Source organism: Taudactylus pleione, unplaced genomic scaffold (assembly GCF_031769625.1).
Source record: "Taudactylus pleione unplaced genomic scaffold, aTauple2 ptg000276l, whole genome shotgun sequence".
NCBI classification, from domain to species: Eukaryota; Metazoa; Chordata; class Amphibia; order Anura; family Myobatrachidae; genus Taudactylus; species Taudactylus pleione.
The window spans coordinates 12,199,900-12,221,964 of record NW_028284678.1 but is presented as its reverse complement, the minus strand read 5'-3'; the positions used below and the strand labels follow the sequence as shown (position 1 = coordinate 12,221,964).

At 45.3% G+C, this 22,065-nt stretch overlaps 1 protein-coding gene across 4 annotated transcripts in view; it reads right to left on the bottom strand.

Annotated features, from left to right (window-relative positions):
- Nucleotides 1-16,007, bottom strand: part of TIAM1 (TIAM Rac1 associated GEF 1) — a 317,485-nt gene extending 301,478 nt beyond the window's left edge. For all 4 annotated transcript variants that reach the window (XM_088481651.1, XM_088481650.1, XM_088481655.1 and 1 more), the window contains exon 1: nucleotides 15,876-16,007. The gene's annotated coding sequence lies outside the window, so the exon portion shown is untranslated. The remainder of the gene's footprint in view (nucleotides 1-15,875) is intronic.
- Between the last annotated feature and the right edge of the window lie 6,058 nt (nucleotides 16,008-22,065).

Here is a 22,065-nt window from a genome sequence, read left to right as displayed (position 1 = left end):
CGGAGAGTCCAAAGAGGACACAAATGGTGAAGGAGGGACTACAGTGAAGTACGAGAAACCAAGAGCAAGGCAGTGTTCATGACACTGAGAAGGAGTCTGGGCCGGATTCAGACCCGCTCGCGAGCGCTGAGCGCTCGCAAGCAGGTCGATGGTGCCCTAGTGCGCATGCGCACAACGGAGGGAGCTCCGTCGTGCGCATGCGCGAGACCCGAATAGCGACGGCTAAGCCGTCGCTATGGGTCTCGCACCAAAGGGGGCGTGCTGTCGATGGTGAGTGACAGCACGCCCCCTTTGGTGGGCGTGCCAGGGGCATTGCTGCCCAGACGGAGGCATTCCCATGGGAACGCCTACCGTCTGGGGCCGGCCCCACTGACATCACTAGTGATGTCAGTGGGAGTGCTTTTGGCTCTGATAGAGCCAAAAGCACTCCTGGGCTTGGGGCAGCGAGACCCTACCGCAGGGTCTCGTCACAAGCCCGATGGTCGCGATGGTCTTGACCATCGCGACCATCTTTTTGGCCGCTCCAATATTAGGTAGGAGGGCCCTGATTCAGAACGAGCACTCTTGTCAGAGCATCCGGCTCTGAATCAGGCCCTCTGTACGGTGGGAGACGCAAAGAGGAGACAAAGTAGTTTGGATCAGAAGGAGAATATGATACTTTACAGGAGTTCGAGAAAGATGTCAAGTGTGTCCCGCTAAAGAAGATCTTAGGACCACTCATACATGCCAAGCGTGTTACAAATTTATATGCCCGAAACAGTTGATTTCAGATAGCAGCGATTGTAGTGATAAGCTGGGTAAAACTGACTAGTTGGAAGACTGATTTTGTATTGTTATAATTTTCAGATCTCATACTTAATTCAACAAAAAGTTTAATTTTAATTTTAGATGAAAAGTTTGGATGCCATGGCAACCGTACAATGTGTATTGGCCCAGCCCTAGAATAAACTAAAATGTTTAGCAATATAAAATAGTGGTTGCTCTGATTAATTTAATGGCATTTCACAGTTGCTTGAAAAGGGAGGGGGTTATATCTAGAGTAGAATAATAGAAAAAAAAATGTTCCCCCAGCAAAAAAGCAGCAATAAGATTTGAATACTACAGGATAACAGAAATGCAGAGATCTAAGCATCGGGCCGCGTCAACAGGATAAACTAAAACGTTTCATTTTATTTTCTCCTCCCAAACTTCACTAAAAAATATGGATTATTATATTAACCGCACAAGTGGTTTCACTGAATTATATAGAAATTAGCCAAAATGATCAAATTGTTATAATTACCTGGAGAGCACGATCTGCCCTTTATCTTTGTATGATTACAGTAGAATATTTGCATGACATGTAAAACATCCTCCCCAGTATATGCTACCATGCTTTATCATGGTCTCCACCGACGGGTGTGATATGTATTAACAAATCCCGACAGCGGCTGCCTGACACAGGAGGAAATCCCGATCGTCCTAAAGGTAAGTATAAACTAATCTAATTCTACCCCCTAACTCTAACCCTCCTTTAGGGTGCCTAACCCTAACCTACCCCCCTGTGCCTAAACCTAATCCCACCTTCCCCGCTGCCTAAACGTAAGTCATAACACTAATCCTCCCTCCCCCTAGCCTAACCTTAACCTCCCAGGGGGGTGCCTAACCCTAAGTCCCCCCCGGGAGCCCTAAACCTAACCCTCCCCCCCCCCAGCGGCTGTCCGCTGCGGCACCCGCTCGATCGGGATGCCGGGCGCCAGTCTCCTGACGTTGGTCAAATGACAGGCGTCTAGAATTAGACGCCTGTCATTCGTCCCTAGTCGGGATTACAATGTCTGGAAGCCGGCAGTCGGCATTTAGACCGTCGGCTTCCGGACTACATCTCCCACCGACATGACGAAGGGTCCCCTCAGTCTCCTACCTGCAGAGACTTCCTCACCCGCATAGGTTATTGTCCCGTTTTGAAATGAAGGACTAGTTTGTTGTAGGATTTGTTATACAGGCTTTTCTTTTATTTGTTTGTCGCGTATGTTGAGTCCAAATAGACCAGGTTTAGCCATATAAAACGAATAAACCCCTCTAAAATCCTGGTTAGTGTTTGGGCGTCCAAAACCACATCTTTTCGCATATTTCTGCTCGCCAACTCAGGAGGGTGTGCGCCCAATTGCCAGGCGTCCTTTAATTATCGGGTCGCAGAAAACAATTGCTTTCCCCCCATAGAGTATTGTGGTGTCCTACATATAAAGGTTTCACACCAATAACATTCCATCATATATTTATCTCTGCAATCCACAAGACATAAATGAAAAAAAAAATAATAATAATAAAATAGATAAAGAGTATTTGAAAGACTCGTAGAAAAAGTGTCTCGTGCAAGGAGGGACACAAAAGGTATCCTTGTAAAGAAAACACATTTTAAAAATGGCCCTTGGAGGAGAATGTGACATGCCGTCAGTTTTTATTTGCACAAGCGTTAGGTAGAGAGGAGATGAATAAGTCCTTTAGGTAAGAAATTAAACCTAGAGCTGGAACCGGCAGCAATTGTTATTACAGGGAATAAAGTAAAGCTGATGTTTATTCATACAGTGGGGGATTTATTGTTTGAACACAGGTGTCAGGTTCAATTATTGCTATAAGATGTCAAACTCCCCGTCTCCTCAGCACGAGACACCGAGACGAGGTCTGTGGGGAATAATTGGAGTATTAAGAAATGACACTTTTACCCTTTGTGCAGAAACATAAATAATATATTAAAACATGGTGAAAGAAAAAAAAAAAAAATCCAACGCTATAGATTAACCCCGACAAATACAGCGCTACAGCATACGACTGGCGGCTTATAAATGAATGACTAACTATATATGACTGGGCGCACTTTTGCAAAAAGAAATAGATCTGAAAACATTTTTTTTTTTTAAATATGTGTCTACCAGTGATCTCCTAAGCTTCCATACTTCCCGGCCTGAAGCATACAACATCCCACTAATGCTATCTGCTCCACTGACACTTATCAAGTGCAGACCCCCGGGGTCAGCTGCGGCCACTCATCCGTCAGCAGCATCTACAGGAAGCAAAAATCTCACAGAGTGGAGTAATCAAACAAAGAACTAGTTATAACAAAACTATATATTATATATATATATATTATATATATATATATATATATATATATATATACTCACACACACACACATGATTTTGTTGATCAGCACTCCTATAAGAATTCCAACGGCCGGGATGCAAAAAAAACAGAGGAACCCACATATACAGTCAGGTGCATAAATATTGGGACATTGACAGAATTTTCATATTTTGGCCTCTATTCACCACCACAATGGCTTTGAAATGAAACAAACAAGATGTGCTTTAACTGCAGACTTTCAGATTTAATTTGAGGGTAATTACATCCAAATCAGGTGAACGATGTAGGAATTACAATGGTTTCTATATGTGCCTCCCACTTTTTAAGGGGCCAAAAGTAATGGGACTATCAACTCAAAAGCTATTTCATGGACAGGTGTGGGCTATTCCCTCGTTATTTAATTATCAATTAAGCAGGTAAAAGGTCTGGAGTTGATTCTAGGTGTGACATTTGCATTTGGAATCAGTTGCTGTCGACTCTCAACATGAGATCCAAAGAGCTGTCACTATCAGTGAAGCAAGCCATCATTAGCCTGAAAAATCAAAACAAACCCATCAGAGAGAGAGCAAAAACATTAGGTGTGGCCAAATCAACTGTTTGGAACATTCATAAAAAGAAACGCCGCACCGGAGAGCTCAGCAACACCAAAAGACCCGGAAGACCACGGAAAACAACTGTGGTGGATGACAGAAGAATTATTTCCCTGGTGAAGAAAAACCCCTTAACAACAGTTGGCCAAATCAAGAACACTCTCCAGGAGGTAGGTGTATATGTGTCAAAGTCAACAATCAAGAGAAGACTTCACAAAAGTGAATATAGAGGGTTCACCACAAGATGTAAACCATTGGTGAGCCTCAAAAACAGGAAGACCAGATTAGAGTTTGCCAAACAACATCTAAAAAAGCCATTACAGTTCTGGAACAACATCCTATGGACAGATGAGACAAAGATCAACTTGTACCAGAGTGATGGAAGAGAAGAGTATGGAGAAGGAAAGGAACTGCTCATGATCCAAAACATACCACCTCATCAGTGAAGCATGGTGGTGGTAGTGTCATGGCGTGGGCATGTATGGCTGCCAATGGAACTGGTTCCCTTGTATTTATTGATGATGTGACTGCTGACAAAAGCAGCAGAATGAATTCTGAAGTGTTTTGGGCAATAATATATGCTCATATTCAGTCAAATGTTTCAGTACTCATTGGACGGCGCTTCACAGTGCAGATGGACAATGACCAAAAGCATACTGCAAAAGCAACCAAAGAGTTTTTTAAGGCTAAAAAGTGGAATGTTATGCAATGGCCAAGTCAATCCCCTGACCTGAATCCGATTGAGCATGCATTTCACTTGATGAAGACAAAACTGAAGGGAAAATGCCCCAAGAACAAGCAGGAACTGAAGACATTTGCAGTAGAGGCCTGGCAGAGCATCATATAGAAACCAGAGGCACATATAGAAACCGTTGTAATTCCTACACCGTTCACCTGAGTTGGATGTAATTACCCTCAAATTAAATCTGAAAGTCTGCAGTTAAAGCACATCTTGTTTGTTTCATTTCAAAGCCATTGTGGTGGTGAAGAGGCCAAAATAAGAAAATTCTGTCAATGTCCCAATATCTATGCACCTGACTGACTGTATGTGCAGGCTTAGATAAGAACAAGTGACCAGGCAGCACTCCACGGACTTAAATAAATATACGTAGGATCAAGTAGTAAGAGCAACGTTTCAGATGTTTTAATTCATCTTTTTTCAAGCCTTGAAGAAATATGAATTAAAACATCTGAAACATTGCTCTTACTACTTGATCCTACGTCTATTTATTTAAGTCCATGGAGTGCTGCCTGGTCACTTGTTCATATAATATAATATAATATATATATATATATATTAGTGTTCACTCTAGCTCCGGCGGCAGGCAGGGCGCCAGAGCTAGAGAGGGCACATCCGCGTGTGCACCCAAAAAGGCAGCGTGGTCATTGAAAAGGGGGCGTGTCTATAAGATGAGTCACCTTTTCGTCATTCTTGGGGGTGTGCCCAGCACTTACGGACACTCCAGGCAACACCCAAGCGCTGCGGACAGGTAGAATAGATGCTGGGCATATGCGCCCAGCGTCTATTCACCGGCGGTGACATTTCCCCACCTGCCGGATACTGCGACCCGCGGGTGATGACGGCACCCACAGGCTGTCTTAGCGGTGCACTGTGCAGTGAGGGCAGGGCGCTTTTTGCCCTCCAGAAGGAGGGCAGGGCGCAGCGCCCCGCTAAAATCAGCCTAGCGGGAATGCTATATATATATTATATATACACACACATATATACACACTGGGATACGAGCATGATCTTATTACCATTTAGTATGCACCGTCATTAAAACGTGCGGCGCAAATACATGGTATAGTCCAAGTCTTCTGCGCTTAGTGATGTGAGTGACAAAGAGAATATATCAGCGCTAATTCAGGCTAATACAAAACCTATGGCTTCTCTGCCTCATTACCCACACCTCCCTCTTCAGAATGTACTGGAGACTCCTGGATTCACGAAAAGACCTACTGGAATCCCTGACGAGCAGGTGATCTTCCCAGAGAGCACTTACCTGAGGCAAGGTGAGAGCGCACATGACACGTCTCCCGTCACCCAACTGATCTCCATATCTACTGAAAGCAAGGAAGGAGACGAAGGCACTGTAGTTACTAATATAAGCACCACTCCTGCACCCGGGTGTAACCCTAGCCCAAACACCTGTAAGAGTTACATAACATAACGCTCTGCATTTGTATGTATAAAAGCTACTGACTCGCAGACAAGGAGTCCAGGGGTGACCAAATACCTGACAGCATTTCTATTTACACACCACGTCTCAGATGGGAGTACCCTGGTTTTATTCTGAGAAAAAGGAATCTAAAAACAGATTTTCTTTTTAAATAGCCAATATTGTCTACAACAGCAGCATCATAGCTAGTCATGAGGTGCCAGAAACCAGTGCCGCACAGACGTTATAACAGATCAAACACCGCCTTAATTTAGATATTAGAGGTACCTTACTAGGAGAGGCAGAATATAAAGTGTCCCTTTATGCCGACGACGTTCTTCTAACTTTAACATCTCCCCACCATACGTCTCTACCGAAACTCTTTCAAGTTTTGTCTATATACGGCTCTCTCTCGGGCTACAAGGTTAACCTCTCTAAAACTGAATCTCTCGCGCTTAATATATCGCCTATGGCCTTAGATCTCCTGCGTCACAATTATAACATTGCCAGGCGTCCCTTTAAAATTAAATATCTAGGAGTATATATTACTAGCAGATATGACACCCTATTCTCTGCAAACTTTCCCCCTCTGCTCAAAACAATTAAACTAGACCTTCTCCGATGGCGTGATCTAATTATTTCCTGGTTAGGTAGAATAGTGGCAGTTAAGATGAACCTCATGCCGAGACTACTCTACCTCTTTCAGACCCTCCCAGTTGCTGTTCCCAAACCGAATTTATTACAATTACACAGGTGGTTTGTTCAATTTGTGTGGAAATCCAAGCCTCCCCGTATCAGTTTTCTCACTCTCAGTCGCCCCATTACCAATGGGGGCAACGGGTTTCCTGATGTTAACCTCTATTATTAGGCTACCCACTTAAGCCAAGTAATAGCTTGGTTTGCTCCATCCCAGGTACCTAGATGGGTAGAAGTAGAAGCTAATTCGTGTTATATCCCTTTTATGTCCGCTATCTTAGGTCTGGCTGCGCCGGATAGACCTCAATCTGTTCGCTTGCATCCGGTTATCTCTTTTACATGCTCCATTTGGGATCATTGTACATCTCACTATAATATTACCTCCTACCCATCCCGTTACTCCTATATGTTTTAATCCGGTATTTTCCCGGGGTTTCAACCTCGCCCGCTTCTCTCCATGGATTAAAAGTGGGATTAGGGTGGTATCTGATATCTTTGACTCGGATGGGTGCGCCTCTCTGGGTTCCTTACAGAATAAATTTAACATATCCTCTATCAACACTTTTACTTATATTCAAGTTAAACATTTTATAAATTCCCTCCCTTCTAATTCAATTGATAGATCATTAACGTCATTTGAATCTTTGTGTCTCCATAATCCTTTTATGAAAGGTATTATATCTGTTATCTATAACTTTTTGCTCTCTGTTAAAATCCCAGATACGCCAAATCATGAACTTCAATGGGAAAAAGATTTAGGGAGTCCACCTGATGAGAATACATGGTCTGTGTTGCGGGAGAGGGTGTCAAGTCCTCTATTTCTTCTTTAATTAAGGAAAACGCCTACAAGGTGTATTATAGATGGTACCTGGTACCTGCCCGTTTGCACAAAATGTATCATCTGGTCTCTGATCAATGTTGGAGAGGTTGCGGCGAGATAGGCACTTTCATACACATATGGTGGTCATGCCCTAAAATAGTTCAATTCTAGGACGGGGTTGTCAGTCTCCTCTCGGAAATTTTTAAAATACCACTGATTAAGTCTCCCTGGTCTTTCCTCCTTGGCTGTCCACTTGCGGTCCTTAATAAACATGCCGTTAAGCTCTCTTCACATATTCTGAATGCAGCTCGATGTCTAATTGCTAGACACTGGAAAGATATTGACCCTCCTCCTCGCCAACAACTTATAAATAAAATCTGGCACGTGGCGGCCATGGAGAAAATATCAGCTTATATCCACAATACCTCTCCTAGGTTCCTCATGGTTTGGTGTGACTGGTTCCTCTATAACAACACCACACCACATGGGACCCTGCACTCAGGCTTTTGGAACCTCCTACTCTAACGTTCCTAATTAATCTATATTAGTTATTTGTTTATTTTCTCTCCATTTTACTATGGCGATTTCTATTTAAGTTTTCCCAATGTACAATAGAGACCCAGATTCGGCCTCTTTTCCACTTTACCCTGTCCCCCATCTTATTCTTCCTCTTTTTCTTTTCTCTTCATTTCTCCCCTCTCTCTCACACATTTTTCTATTTCCCACTTGCTCTTTTGTGTAATTCATACTATTATTTACAATCTATTTTCGAAGTATGTGCTGTGATATATAGCAATTTTTTATCTTTTAATGTTTTATCTATTTTCAGATTGTTATTTTTTTTTTTTTTGCTATATGTGTATTTTGGATACTTTATTACCCTATATTTTTATCTGTGTAATATGCTAAATATCTCTCTTATCTATGCACATATTGTTGTACCTTACGTAAAATTCAAAATAAATTTTGCTAAAAAAAAATAACAGATCAAACACAGTCAGCGAACAAGGACATACGAGCTGCTGGGGAAGGTTCAGGGCCCTTTAAATAAATAAACCCGATATCAACTATAAAGTAAACTGGCCGTAGAGTCATTCTTAAAAGGTGCATACACACGTAACGATTTTTTGAACGATTTAACTATAACGATGTCATTATCGTTCAATCGTCAATCTGAGTTATAACGATGAATGATTATCGTTCATGCGCATTCCAGTTTGTAGTGCATTCCGACTGACCAGCTGAACGATTTTCATTCAGGGAAGTTAAAAAAATGGTTCATTACACTAAAAGATTTTCTGTCAGATTTTCTGTCAGATTATTTAAAGTGTAATGAACGATTTTTTTGAACTACAAACGATTTTTGCATATTCCCTTAATGAAAATCGTTGAGTTGGTCAGTCTGACTGAACTACAAACGTGAACGTGCATCGTTTTAACTCAGAAAGTGAACGATTTTTTTCAACGATTGAACGATAAACGATATCTTTAGTCAGACTTCGCAGAGGCAACGGTTAGTGGTGCAGCCAATTCAGAAACGCAAGCTCGGTATTCTGCACCTGTAAAAATGATAAAAATATAAATACAAAATATTAAAGGACAGCGGCCATGTTACATCGAAGCCACCAAGAGGATGCAGCAAGCAACAAAATAGGTCTTTGTGGTATTAACGACTTGTAAGCGCTCCAGGAAACGAGGGCTACAATGAAGTAACAGACAACCATCGTGGAAAAAAACGCTCTCCACAGCTGGCACTCAATGGACTCTTGATTAGTATATACAAGCTGCAGATAACGAAGGGTGATTACCAGAACCACCCTGCTATTTACACAGCAATCAGTGCATTGGAAGCGGCCATACATAATGAATGAGGTAACAGAGGATAATACAATGTGTCAAGTACCACTGTAACTGGATAGCAGACAGCGATTCACTTGCCATATATGGCCACATGCACAGGAATTGGGGTCATTGCTAATGTCGTGTCTGACCACACCAGGAAAGACAGAGGACACTTTGACGGATAAAACTCAGTTCCCCTCCCCCCCCCCCCCCCCCCCCACACTACATCTAAGGGCAGAGATGGCTGCTAGCTACAAAGTGGGGTCCAGAGCCCACACTTACACTTCCTGTAAGGCAATTAGGGATATGATCCCAGCACTGAGTCAGACAAATCACAATTTACAGGGCAGGACCATGGACGTTTACAGCTCATACACTCTAGGGATCAGACAGACAGACACACAAATTACTTATTGTGAATAATTCAAAAACACCATTAACAACAACATATAAGAGTCACTATTTATAACAAAGATTATATTAAAAACGATCACATGATTCTATAAACAAATTACTCACCAAGGACAGATTAAGCTATAATAAAAAAATATATATATATTGATAGATTATGTCGACACGGATGGAATGTCGAAATGTTCAGAATGTCGACAAATGTCTTTTTCAGGTAAGCCTAATACTAGGGATGTGCAGGCTCGGATAGGTTCGAGTTTGCACGTGGAGTTCGGATTTTTCCCTCCAAAAAAACGGAACTCAGAACGAGGCAAAACGTCATCTTACATGGACGAACATCATCATTCCTGGACAAAAGACCAGGAATGATGATGTTCGTCCATGTAAGATGACGTTTTGCCTCGTTCTGAGTTCCGTTTTTTTGGAGGGAAAAATCCGAACTCCACGTGCAAACTCGAACCTATCCGAGCCTGCACATCCCTACCTAATACTAATGTCACATTTGATATGCTGACAATTTAATCATGTCGACAACTGCTGATATTCTAGTGTTGACTTAGAAACTGCGTATATACAGCAGACATTGGATGCAATTCAATTATTTTATCGCACTCAATCTCCCGACTAAAGTGACAGGCGATCGCGGGGCGCTATTCAATTGATGCCAATGATTGCGCTGATCGCGCCCATAGGTCAAGTTTAGCTGCATAAAACAGACAAACCAGACCAAAGTGCCGGGCACGATCGCGAAAAGTGCCGCTTGGGCGCCCAAACGAGTCTTATTTCATGCATTTCAGCTCACCACCCCGGGTGAGAGTTGAAATGCCGGCAGTGATCGCGCCGGCAGGTGCAACAATTGAATAGCTCCGTTGGGCGCGTTGGTCAGCAGCCGAGGAAAATAACTGAATTGCGCCCATTGCATGATATTGTATTTAGTACAAGGAAACTTTGAAACACATTATTAGCACTGTTAAAAGTGAGGACAAAGTATGAGGTTTTGTCTTTATAAGTACACTCATCTGCTCCAGATCATCCTACAGTATGTCCCATGTCACGGCTTGGATTGTCACTCCGAAGGCGAGGATACTCAGCAGTATCTGTCACTTTGCTCTGGGTACTTAGAACCCAAAATACAATTCCTCAATGGCCGTCTAGCTGAGCTCCAGAGATGGATGAGACCCGTTCTTATGACAGAAGCTCACCTTCTAAGGACAAAACTGCAGCTTGGTCAACCAATTGGGCATGAGGTTGGGGGCTCTAAGTCACCAAACTCTGATCATGCGCAGAATCCTGGTGCTGTCTGTGATTGTGGCTCAGAACTTAAACATTAGGTTTCAGACATGATCATATCCAGGGCTGTAACTGTGGGGGGTGACCGATGGCGCAGCAAAGAGCGCAGGGCTCTGTGGGTGGCACTGACGCTGCCCCACAGTCCCTGCATCTGGCTGGCAGGGTGCCTGGAATGTTGGATGCTCTAGACATGCAGTCGGCAGCCTACACAGCACTTCGGGACATCCTGGGGATGCTCCGATAGTGCTACTGTCCTTCCCCCAGCATGATACCATGCAATCAGGGCCGTGGTCGGCACAGGGCGCCATGAAACCCTGTTACCTCTCTGATCATATCTTCCACCACAGAAACATAACCAGAATTAAACATTTGATTCACCCATAGGCTCTTCCTGCACTCACACAAGTATTTGTGCCCTCACACATGACCAACATCAACGCTATGAGACAAAACCGCTTAACAAGACTACACTGATTAATTTTATATGCGCCACTTGTCATGAGTCTGAATCTGTACACTAAGTGCTATGATGCAGGGGCCGTGGCTTATTTTCACACCACGTTACATTGTGCTTCACCTGCGACTTAGTACATATTTAAAACGAATTCCTGTGTGGTTAAAGCCGCAGCCTGGCATCTGTATTACAGCTTGAGTGGCGTTTTGTTGCGTCACAAGTGTGACTAAGACACAAATTTAAAGAAAAAGTCACTACGCTACACCGCTGGGTGCGGATCACTCATGCCAGGTGTTTCACGCAGCATGGCGTATTGAGGCTTGGCGTATGAGGATACATCTGTAAGGGTCAGATCGGAGTCCCTATTGATAATAATTGGGACTGTGGTCTGCGGCACTAATTAGCCTTTTGCAGGAGATTTTAAAAATAGGCCGTTAGTACATAGTGGGAATACATAAAATGATGCCGAAACTGCTAGCTTGATAAATAGACCCCTCAGTTATGTTGTTATGTCACTGTTATAATATCCATTTCCGCAACACTGGACACAGACATGGTCATTGCACATCTAGAAAGTTAGTTATATCCAAGGGCGGATTTCAATTGTTTTCTTGTGCCCGATCTCCCGTCTAAACTGAGATTTTCCCGCATGGAGCATGCGGGGTGCTATTCAATTGCTTAAAATATCGCCCAATGAGGTAGAGTTTAGCCACGTAAAACGGCTACCCCCAAAGTGCTGGGCGCGTTCGCGAAAAGTGCCACGTGGGCACCCCCCCAGGGGTGCGAGCTAAAATGGTGCGTCGGCAGCGGATCACGCCCGACAGGAGCAAATATTGAATAGCTCCGTCGGGCGTGAAGGGGGGTAGAAACAATTGAATACCACCCAAATAACTCTCCAACTGTGTGATATTAGCACACACTGCTGAGAAATAAGGATATCAGAAGTCTCCGAGATGTTTTGACACATCCACTGTACCAAAAAAAAATAAAAAATAGAAATATGAGGTCTGAGCAAAATAATAACTATAACCCCCTACTATGGATAACAGTTAGATTAGCAATACTCTGTGGGTTCCCTACTCTCCATTAACAGGTTTACCCAGCCGTTTCATAAAGTCATAGAACTTAAAGAGGACTTCTAATACCATTATATCTTAGGGCTGGACAGGTCTCAGGAGCCGGGCAGCCGATGCACCTAAACCAAATAGGGCAGGGAAAAATTTCTAATCAATCAGTTTCAATGGTTGCAAAATACCTGATGACTTCTTAAAAGATCCTGCTGGTTCCTAGACTGTACAAGTATATTAGTGCACTCCAGCTGTAACTTCTGCAAGGAGCTACATTATTTTATATACATGTCACATATTCATCCTCTAGTGCTAGAAAGCTGAAGCCATACCATATAAGACCGTACCAACACACAGCTGGTAAAGAAATGAATTTAAAAAAATAATAATAATAATCAGACAAAACGAACATCTGCTGATAATTAAAGCCACCCAGTAATAGGATGAAAGGGACAAAATCATCAGATTGGATCACAAGCAGCTGTAATTATCATATCATATGCAAATGAGACCCGGCACGTCAGTCTGAACACTCTAACCTGCAAAGCTCGCACTCCAGAATCCTGCCAGTAATTGACTGAAAATGAGTGTTGGGGTAATTTTAGAACACCCTATTTACACATGGCATATGGAATGACTTAGTGCACCGTGGTATAGCCGCCAGTGGCTGCATTAACACAAAACATCACCACCAAGAGCGAATAAAATCTAGTTACTACTGACAAAGTCCTTTGTATCACACTGACACATTATCTGCATTAACACAAAGAGAACAGACTTCTCTACGGACAAGTACAAAAGCAGAACTTGATAAATTTGCAATTTTTTGTTTGTTTTATATATATAAAAAAAAAGTCTACAGTTTACTTCTGATCATTTGTATTTACATCCTAAAACACAGTCAGCAATTCAGGTAATACAGCAAGAACAAAGATATCACAGTAGACAAGCCTCCGACATTCATTATTAATACTGGAGGGGCTCAGTAAGGCGCATTATGAGTGTCCAAACCAGTATTGTCACAGTATTTCGCACTCACGCTCCCAATCAGCGCAGTCTAATGTTAGGGCCATACCGACACGTTTTAGTCTCAGCAAGTAAAGATCTCAAAAGATGAATTAGTCTCCCAAAGAGAGATATGAGGAAAAACAAAACAAAACAATTCCAGTGTTCTCAATGTCAATGAACATCTCCTGCCCTGAACTGGCTACAAGCTCATGATTGGCTGCTTAGTCGCCTGAAGTTCAGGTGATGTTACTAAATGTCAGCGTTCATCCATTGAAAAGGGATGTAGTTACCTTCCCAGCAGTCGGAATCCCGGCTCTAGAATCCCGATCAGTGTTAGGGGGAGGGTTAGGGTTGGGCAGCGCTGCGCAGGGTAAGGGTTATGTTTAGGCTGCGGGAGAGGTGGGTTACGGTTAGAGGTTTGGGTTCGGCTACTTACCTTCAGGCGTCAGGATACTGACTGTCTGGATGCCGCCGTCTGTATCCTGATCACCGGCATCCCGACCGCCGGGAAATCATACCCAACCCCATTGAAGAGATTATTTCAGTACGAAGCAACTTAAAACGCTTGTGTAGCAAAGCACATAGGAATCAATGGGCGGTATTCAATTGTTGTGCCCCTGTACGTGCCCAACAGGAGCTATTCAATTGTTTCTCCTGTCGGGCGCGATCAGCTGCCAGCGCACCATTTCAGCTGAGCTCACAGCCTCAGCGGGGTGCGAGCTGCAAAGGAGCGAAAAGTGACATGTTTGGGCTTCCAAACATCAGTTGTCGCGTTTGCGCCCAGCACTTTGGTCGGGGGTAGCTGCTTTACGCGGCTAAACCTGACCACTTTGGGCGCGATCAGTGCGAAAAACTGCAACAATTGAATAGTGCCCCTCGATCTCCCCTCATTTTATACGGTAGATCGGGCGCGCTATAACAACTGAATACTGTCCAAGGAGTTATAAAAGAACTGCATCTGACAGTAGCCCATCACGGGACAGGTGAGTACCATGGTGAGAGAGAGATTATATATATATATATATATATATATATATATATATATATATATATATATATATATATATATACACACATACATATGCACACATGTATATCTATACATAGCATAAAATAGAGTCTGCTAATCTCTTGAACCACTGGATGGATTTTGATGCAGTTTTCACCATTCTATAAAGCATGTGTGGAGGAAGGTTTAGGTGTATGACATAATAACATATGACAAAAGGGAGTCGAGCGGTGACGATTTTAGTGAAGCAAGTCAATGAGAAAAAAAAATAACTCCGAGCACTTTCTTACGCTGCCTAAACCGTTAAAGATATATCACAACGATGGACTTTATTTTATACCATGTAGAGACTGATACGCATTATCGGATTAGTCCTGAAAAATTGACGTAAGCCCTGATTACGGACACAAAATTTCAGTGTTTCCCTTTTATTACCGTTCCTATGTTATTTATATGAAACACGATTCTTTAATTTCCAACGAGTCCGATTCCCAGTAAGAGTCTGCTTTGGTATGACCATAAATAAAGCACAGGGACAGACACTTAACATGGCTGGAATTGGCCTGAGTGGAGTGTTTTGCTCATGGACAATTGTTAGAGCTTATTGCACCGGAGTACAAGGAAAGCCATGCCATGTTCCCCAGTGATGCCGGCTGTAAACAACGTTACCGTCCACCGCTATCTCAGGCCTATCCATCCTGAGAACATGCGGAAACCCCGACACATATGATCGGGGATGCAAGAAGAGAACCCATCCTCACCAGCACAGATAATTCGGTGTCATTATGGCAGAGAACACTGCTCGCCTGCATCTGACAACCGAGTCCTCGAATCATACATATGGATTTTAAAGGACAGTAGGGGGGGGGAGGAGGAGTATCTAGGAATGTGCGGGGATTGCTGCTTTGCATTAGATACACAATAACAACATGCAGTTTTCCAGCAACAGTGGGATATGTCTACATGCAGGGCTGGCTATAGCAGAATATACAGCAACAGCGATTGGGGGCACTGTTACACCTGCAATGGGGCAGTGATGCCAGGGCAATGACAGAAGGGGCAGGCTGCTATAGTGATGCAGTACAGGGAACACAACCATCAGCCCTAACAAGGACAATATTATACACAAATATGTTCAATGCAGCCTGCGCAAGATAAATACTATAATATATGCATGTAGTGAGTGTATGTGTATGTATGTATATATATATATATATATACACAATATATATATATACACATACATACATATACCCACTGCAACCAAAACAAGACACATATACATCTATGTAATGTATAGTAGATGTATGTGCACAGGTGATGTATATGCACTGCAGATGTATAATAATATGTATGTGTCTGTGACATTGGTCATGTTGCTGTCCATCTGTCAGGGTGCAGCACTTACCTGCAGACAGGTGTCTCTTCCCGGCGGCGTTGGCGTCCTGCTGCAGCATCCCTCCCCTGCTGCTGTCACCGGTGTGCTCTCTCCCCCTAGCCGGCTCTGCCAGCCACTGCTGCTACTGACATACTGTTACCGCAAGAGCAAGGAGAGAGGGCGGAGCTCCAGAGGGCGGGGCAACATCTAGCGGTCCGATTGGCAGGCGTGTTGTCAATCGTGACGGCGGCGCGCCAATGACCTATTGAGGGGCGGGGTCTGGACTGCACAAAGAGAATCGAGGGACAAAACAATTAGACGGTTTTGGTGACTTACGTAGGAGTGGGGGCGGGGCTTCAGGGGATGAGTGGCAGTTGCGCACTTTAATGGACGGGTTCAGCCAGTCCCTCCTGTGCTCGGTTGTTAATGTCTGTACGCAGAAACAGATAGAGAGAGTGCAATGCCCGCGGTGCTGCCGGTAGAAGGCGCTGTCAGTTTGCAAGGGTTGGTGACCAATCAGTGGAAAGGATGGGACAGGCAGCATTTGCGCGCGACGTGTGACTAGGCTGTGATTGGGTAGACCGCAGGTAAGGGCCCGCCCACCGGGATGTCACTCATTGATGGGGGAGAGAGTGTGTACACAGAGCACGTGGTCTCTACACATAACCACACACACAGTCACACACAGGCACACAGAGTCACCACCCAGCCGCCTGGGCTGCTACACTGTACACTCTGCCCTCTGTATAGCACTGCTGCTGCTTTCTGTATGTACTTCTGACTGCTGGACATATGATGCTGCCCTCTCTATGTACTGACTGCTGCGCACATGATGCTGCCCTCTGTATGCACTCTTCTCTATGTTCCGACTGCTGGGCACACGATGCTGCCCTCTGTACTTGCTGCTGGGCACATGATGCCCTTGCATGTACTGACTGCTGGGCACATGCACTGCTCCCCTCTGTATGTATTTCTGACTGCTGTGCAAATGCTGCCTATATATATATATATATATATATATATACACGTGGAAAGGACTGGCACTCCAAATAACGTATAAATAACTGGTGCCGGTGCCCTCACAACGAGGTAATTGTAGAGAAGGAAGGTGCGCCATATGCCAGAGTGCCGCACTGCTGGGAACTTGCTTCCATCTGTATGTGCTGACTGCTGAAGTCCTGATAATATGGACCAGGGCACAATACATGATAATAAGGAGGCTATCACTGGTGACCTATGTAATGACCGAGCACAAGCCCTGATATTATGAGCCTGGCACTGGTGACCTCTGTAATGACCGAGCACAAGCCCTGATATTATGAGCCTGGCACTGGTGACCTATGTAATGACCGAGCACAAGCCCTGATATTATGAGTCTGGCACTGGTGACCTATGTAATGACCGAGCACAAGCCCTGATATTATGAGCCTGGCACTGGTGACCTCTGTAATGACCGAGCACAAGCCCTGATATTATGAGCCTGGCACTGGTGACCTCTGTAATGACCGAGCACAAGCCCTGATATTATGAGCCTGGCACTGGTGACCTATGTAATGACCGAGCACAAGCCCTGATATTATGAGCCTGGCACTGGTGACCTATGTAATGACCGAGCACAAGCCCTGATATTATGAGCCTGGCACTGGTGACCTCTGTAATGACCGAGCACAAGCCCTGATATTATGAGCCTGGCACTGGTGACCTCTGTAATGACCGAGCACAAGCCCTGATATTATGAGCCTGGCACTGGTGACCTCTGTAATGACCGAGCACAAGCCCTGATATTATGAGTCTGGCACTGGTGACCTCTGTAATGACCGAGCACAAGTCCTGATATTATGAGCCTGGCACTGGTGACCTATGTAATGACCGAGCACAAGCCCTGATATTATGAGCCTGGCACTGGTGACCTATGTAATGACCGAGCACAAGCCCTGATATTATGAGCCTGGCACTGGTGACCTCTGTAATGACCGAGCACAAGCCCTGATATTATGAGCCTGGCACTGGTGACCTATGTAATGACCGAGCACAAGCCCTGATATTATGAGTCTGGCACTGGTGACCTATGTAATGACCGAGCACAAGCCCTGATATTATGAGCCTGGCACTGGTGACCTCTGTAATGACCGAGCACAAGCCCTGATATTATGAGCCTGGCACTGGTGACCTCTGTAATGACCGAGCACAAGCCCTGATATTATGAGCCTGGCACTGGTGACCTATGTAATGACCGAGCACAAGCCCTGATATTATGAGCCTGGCACTGGTGACCTATGTAATGACCGAGCACAAGCCCTGATATTATGAGCCTGGCACTGGTGACCTCTGTAATGACCGAGCACAAGCCCTGATATTATGAGCCTGGCACTGGTGACCTCTGTAATGACCGAGCACAAGCCCTGATATTATGAGCCTGGCACTGGTGACCTCTGTAATGACCGAGCACAAGCCCTGATATTATGAGTCTGGCACTGGTGACCTCTGTAATGACCGAGCACAAGTCCTGATATTATGAGCCTGGCACTGGTGATCTATGTAATGCCTGAGCACAAGCCCTGATATTATGAGCCTGGCACTGGTGACCTATATAATGACCGAGCACAAGCCCTGATATTATGAGCCTGGCACTGGTGACCTCTGTAATGCCTGAGCACAAGCCCTGATATTATGAGCCTGGCACTGGTGACCTATATAATGACCGAGCACAAGCCCTGATATTATGAGCCTGGCACTGGTGACCTATGTAATGACCGAGCACAAGCCCTGATATTATGAGCCTGGCACTGGTGACCTATGTAATGACCGAGCACAAGCCCTGATATTATGAGCCTGGCACTGGTGACCTCTGTAATGACCGAGCACAAGCCCTGATATTATGAGCCTGGCACTGGTGACCTCTGTAATGACCGAGCACAAACCCTGATATTATGAGCCTGGCACTGGTGACCTATGTAATGACCGAGCACAAGCCCTGATATTATGAGCCTGGCACTGGTGACCTCTGTAATGACCGAGCACAAGCCCTGATATTATGAGCCTGGCACTGGTGACCTCTGTAATGACCGAGCACAAGCCCTGATATTATGAGCCTGGCACTGGTGACCTCTGTAATGACCGAGCACAAGCCCTGATATTATGAGCCTGGCACTGGTGACCTCTGTAATGACCGAGCACAAACCCTGATATTATGAGCCTGGCACTGGTGACCTATGTAATGACCGAGCACAAGCCCTGATATTATGAGCCTGGCACTGGTGACCTATGTAATGACCGAGCACAAGCCCTGATATTATGAGCCTGGCACTGGTGACCTCTGTAATGACCGAGCACAAGCACTGATATTATGAGCCTGGCACTGGTGACCTCTGTAATGACCGAGCACAAGCCCTGATATTATGAGCCTGGCACTGGTGACCTATGTAATGACCGAGCACAAGCCCTGATATTATGAGCCTGGCACTGGTGACCTCTGTAATGACCGAGCACAAGCCCTGATATTATGAGCCTGGCACTGGTGACCTATGTAATGACCGAGCACAAGCCCTGATATTATGAGCCTGGCACTGGTGACCTCTGTAATGACCGCGCACAAGCCCTGATATTATGAGCCTGGCACTGGTGACCTATGTAATGACCGAGCACAAGCCCTGATATTATGAGCCTGGCACTGGTGACCTTTGTAATGACCGAGCACAAGCCCTGATATTATGAGCCTGGCACTTGTGACCTCTGTAATGACCGAGCACAAGCCCTGATATTATGAGCCTGGCACTGGTGACCTATGTAATGACCGAGCACAAGCCCTGATATTATGAGCCTGGCACTGGTGACCTATGTAATGACCGAGCACAAGCCCTGATATTATGAGCCTGGCACTGGTGACCTCTGTAATGACCTAGCACAAGCCCTGATATTATGAGTCTGGCACTGGTGACCTTTGTAATGACCGAGCACAAGCCCTGATATTATGAGCCTGGCACTGGTGACCTCTGTAATGACCGAGCACAAGCCCTGATATTATGAGCCTGGCACTGGTGACCTATGTAATGACCGAGCACAAGCCCTGATATTATGAGCCTGGCACTGGTGACCTCTGTAATGACCGAGCACAAGCCCTGATATTATGAGCCTGGCACTGCTGACCTATGTAATGACCGAGCACAAGCCCTGATATTATGAGCCTGGCACTGGTGACCTATGTAATGACCGAGCACAAGCCCTGATATTATGAGCCTGGCACTGGTGACCTCTGTAATGACCGAGCACAAGCCCTGATGACCTCTGTAATGACCGAGCACAAGCCCTGATATTATGAGCCTGGCACTGGTGACCTATGTAATGACCGAGCACAAACTCTGATATTATGAGTCTGGCACTGGTGACCTATGTAATGACCGAGCACAAGCCCTGATATTATGAGCCTGGCACTGGTGACCTCTGTAATGACCGAGCACAAGCCCTGATATTATGAGCCTGGCACTGGTGACCTCTGTAATGACCGAGCACAAGCCCTGATATTATGAGCCTGGCACTGGTGACCTATGTAATGACCGAGCACAAGCCCTGATATTATGAGCCTGGCACTGGTGACCTCTGTAATGACCGAGCACAAACCCTGATATTATGAGCCTGGCACTGGTGACCTATGTAATGACCGAGCACAAGCCCTGATATTATGAGCCTGGCACTGGTGACCTATGTAATGACCGAGCACAAGCCCTGATATTATGAGCCTGGCACTGGTGACCTCTGTAATGACCGAGCACAAGCACTGATATTATGAGCCTGGCATTGGTGACCTCTGTAATGACCGAGCACAAGCCCTGATATTATGAGCCTGGCACTGGTGACCTATGTAATGACCGAGCACAAGCCCTGATATTATGAGCCTGGCACTGGTGACCTCTGTAATGACCGAGCACAAGCCCTGATATTATGAGCCTGGCACTGGTGATCTATGTAATGACCGAGCACAAGCCCTGATATTATGAGCCTGGCACTGGTGACCTATGTAATGACCGAGCACAAGCCCTGATATTATGAGCCTGGCACTGGTGACCTCTGTAATGACCGAGCACAAGCCCTGATATTATGAGCCTGGCACTGGTGACCTCTGTAATGACCGAGCACAAGCCCTGATATTATGAGCCTGGCACTGGTGACCTATGTAATGACCGAGCACAAGCCCTGATATTATGAGCCTGGCACTGGTGACCTATGTAATGACCGAGCACAAGCCCTGATATTATGAGCCTGGCACTGGTGACCTCTGTAATGACCGAGCACAAGCACTGATATTATGAGCCTGGCACTGGTGACCTCTGTAATGACCGAGCACAAGCCCTGATATTATGAGCCTGGCACTGGTGACCTATGTAATGACCGAGCACAAGCCCTGATATTATGAGCCTGGCACTGGTGACCTCTGTAATGACCGAGCACAAGCCCTGATATTATGAGCCTGGCACTGGTGATCTATGTAATGACCGAGCACAAGCCCTGATATTATGAGCCTGGCACTGGTGACCTATGTAATGACCGAGCACAAGCCCTGATATTATGAGCCTGGCACTGGTGACCTCTGTAATGACCGAGCACAAGCCCTGATATTATGAGCCTGGCACTGGTGACCTCTGTAATGACCGAGCACAAGCCCTGATATTATGAGCCTGGCACTGGTGACCTATGTAATGACCGAGCACAAGCCCTGATATTATGAGCCTGGCACTGGTGACCTATGTAATGACCGAGCACAAGCCCTGATATTATGAGCCTGGCACTGGTGACCTCTGTAATGACCGAGCACAAGCCCTGATATTATGAGCCTGGCACTGGTGACCTCTGTAATGACCGAGCACAAGTCCTGATATTATGAGCCTGGCACTGGTGATCTATGTAATGCCTGAGCACAAGCCCTGATATTATGAGCCTGGCACTGGTGACCTATATAATGACCGAGCACAAGCCCTGATATTATGAGCCTGGCACTGGTGACCTCTGTAATGCCTGAGCACAAGCCCTGATATTATGAGCCTGGCACTGGTGACCTATATAATGACCGAGCACAAGCCCTGATATTATGAGCCTGGCACTGGTGACCTATGTAATGACCGAGCACAAGCCCTGATATTATGAGCCTGGCACTGGTGACCTATGTAATGACCGAGCACAAGCCCTGATATTATGAGCCTGGCACTGGTGACCTCTGTAATGACCG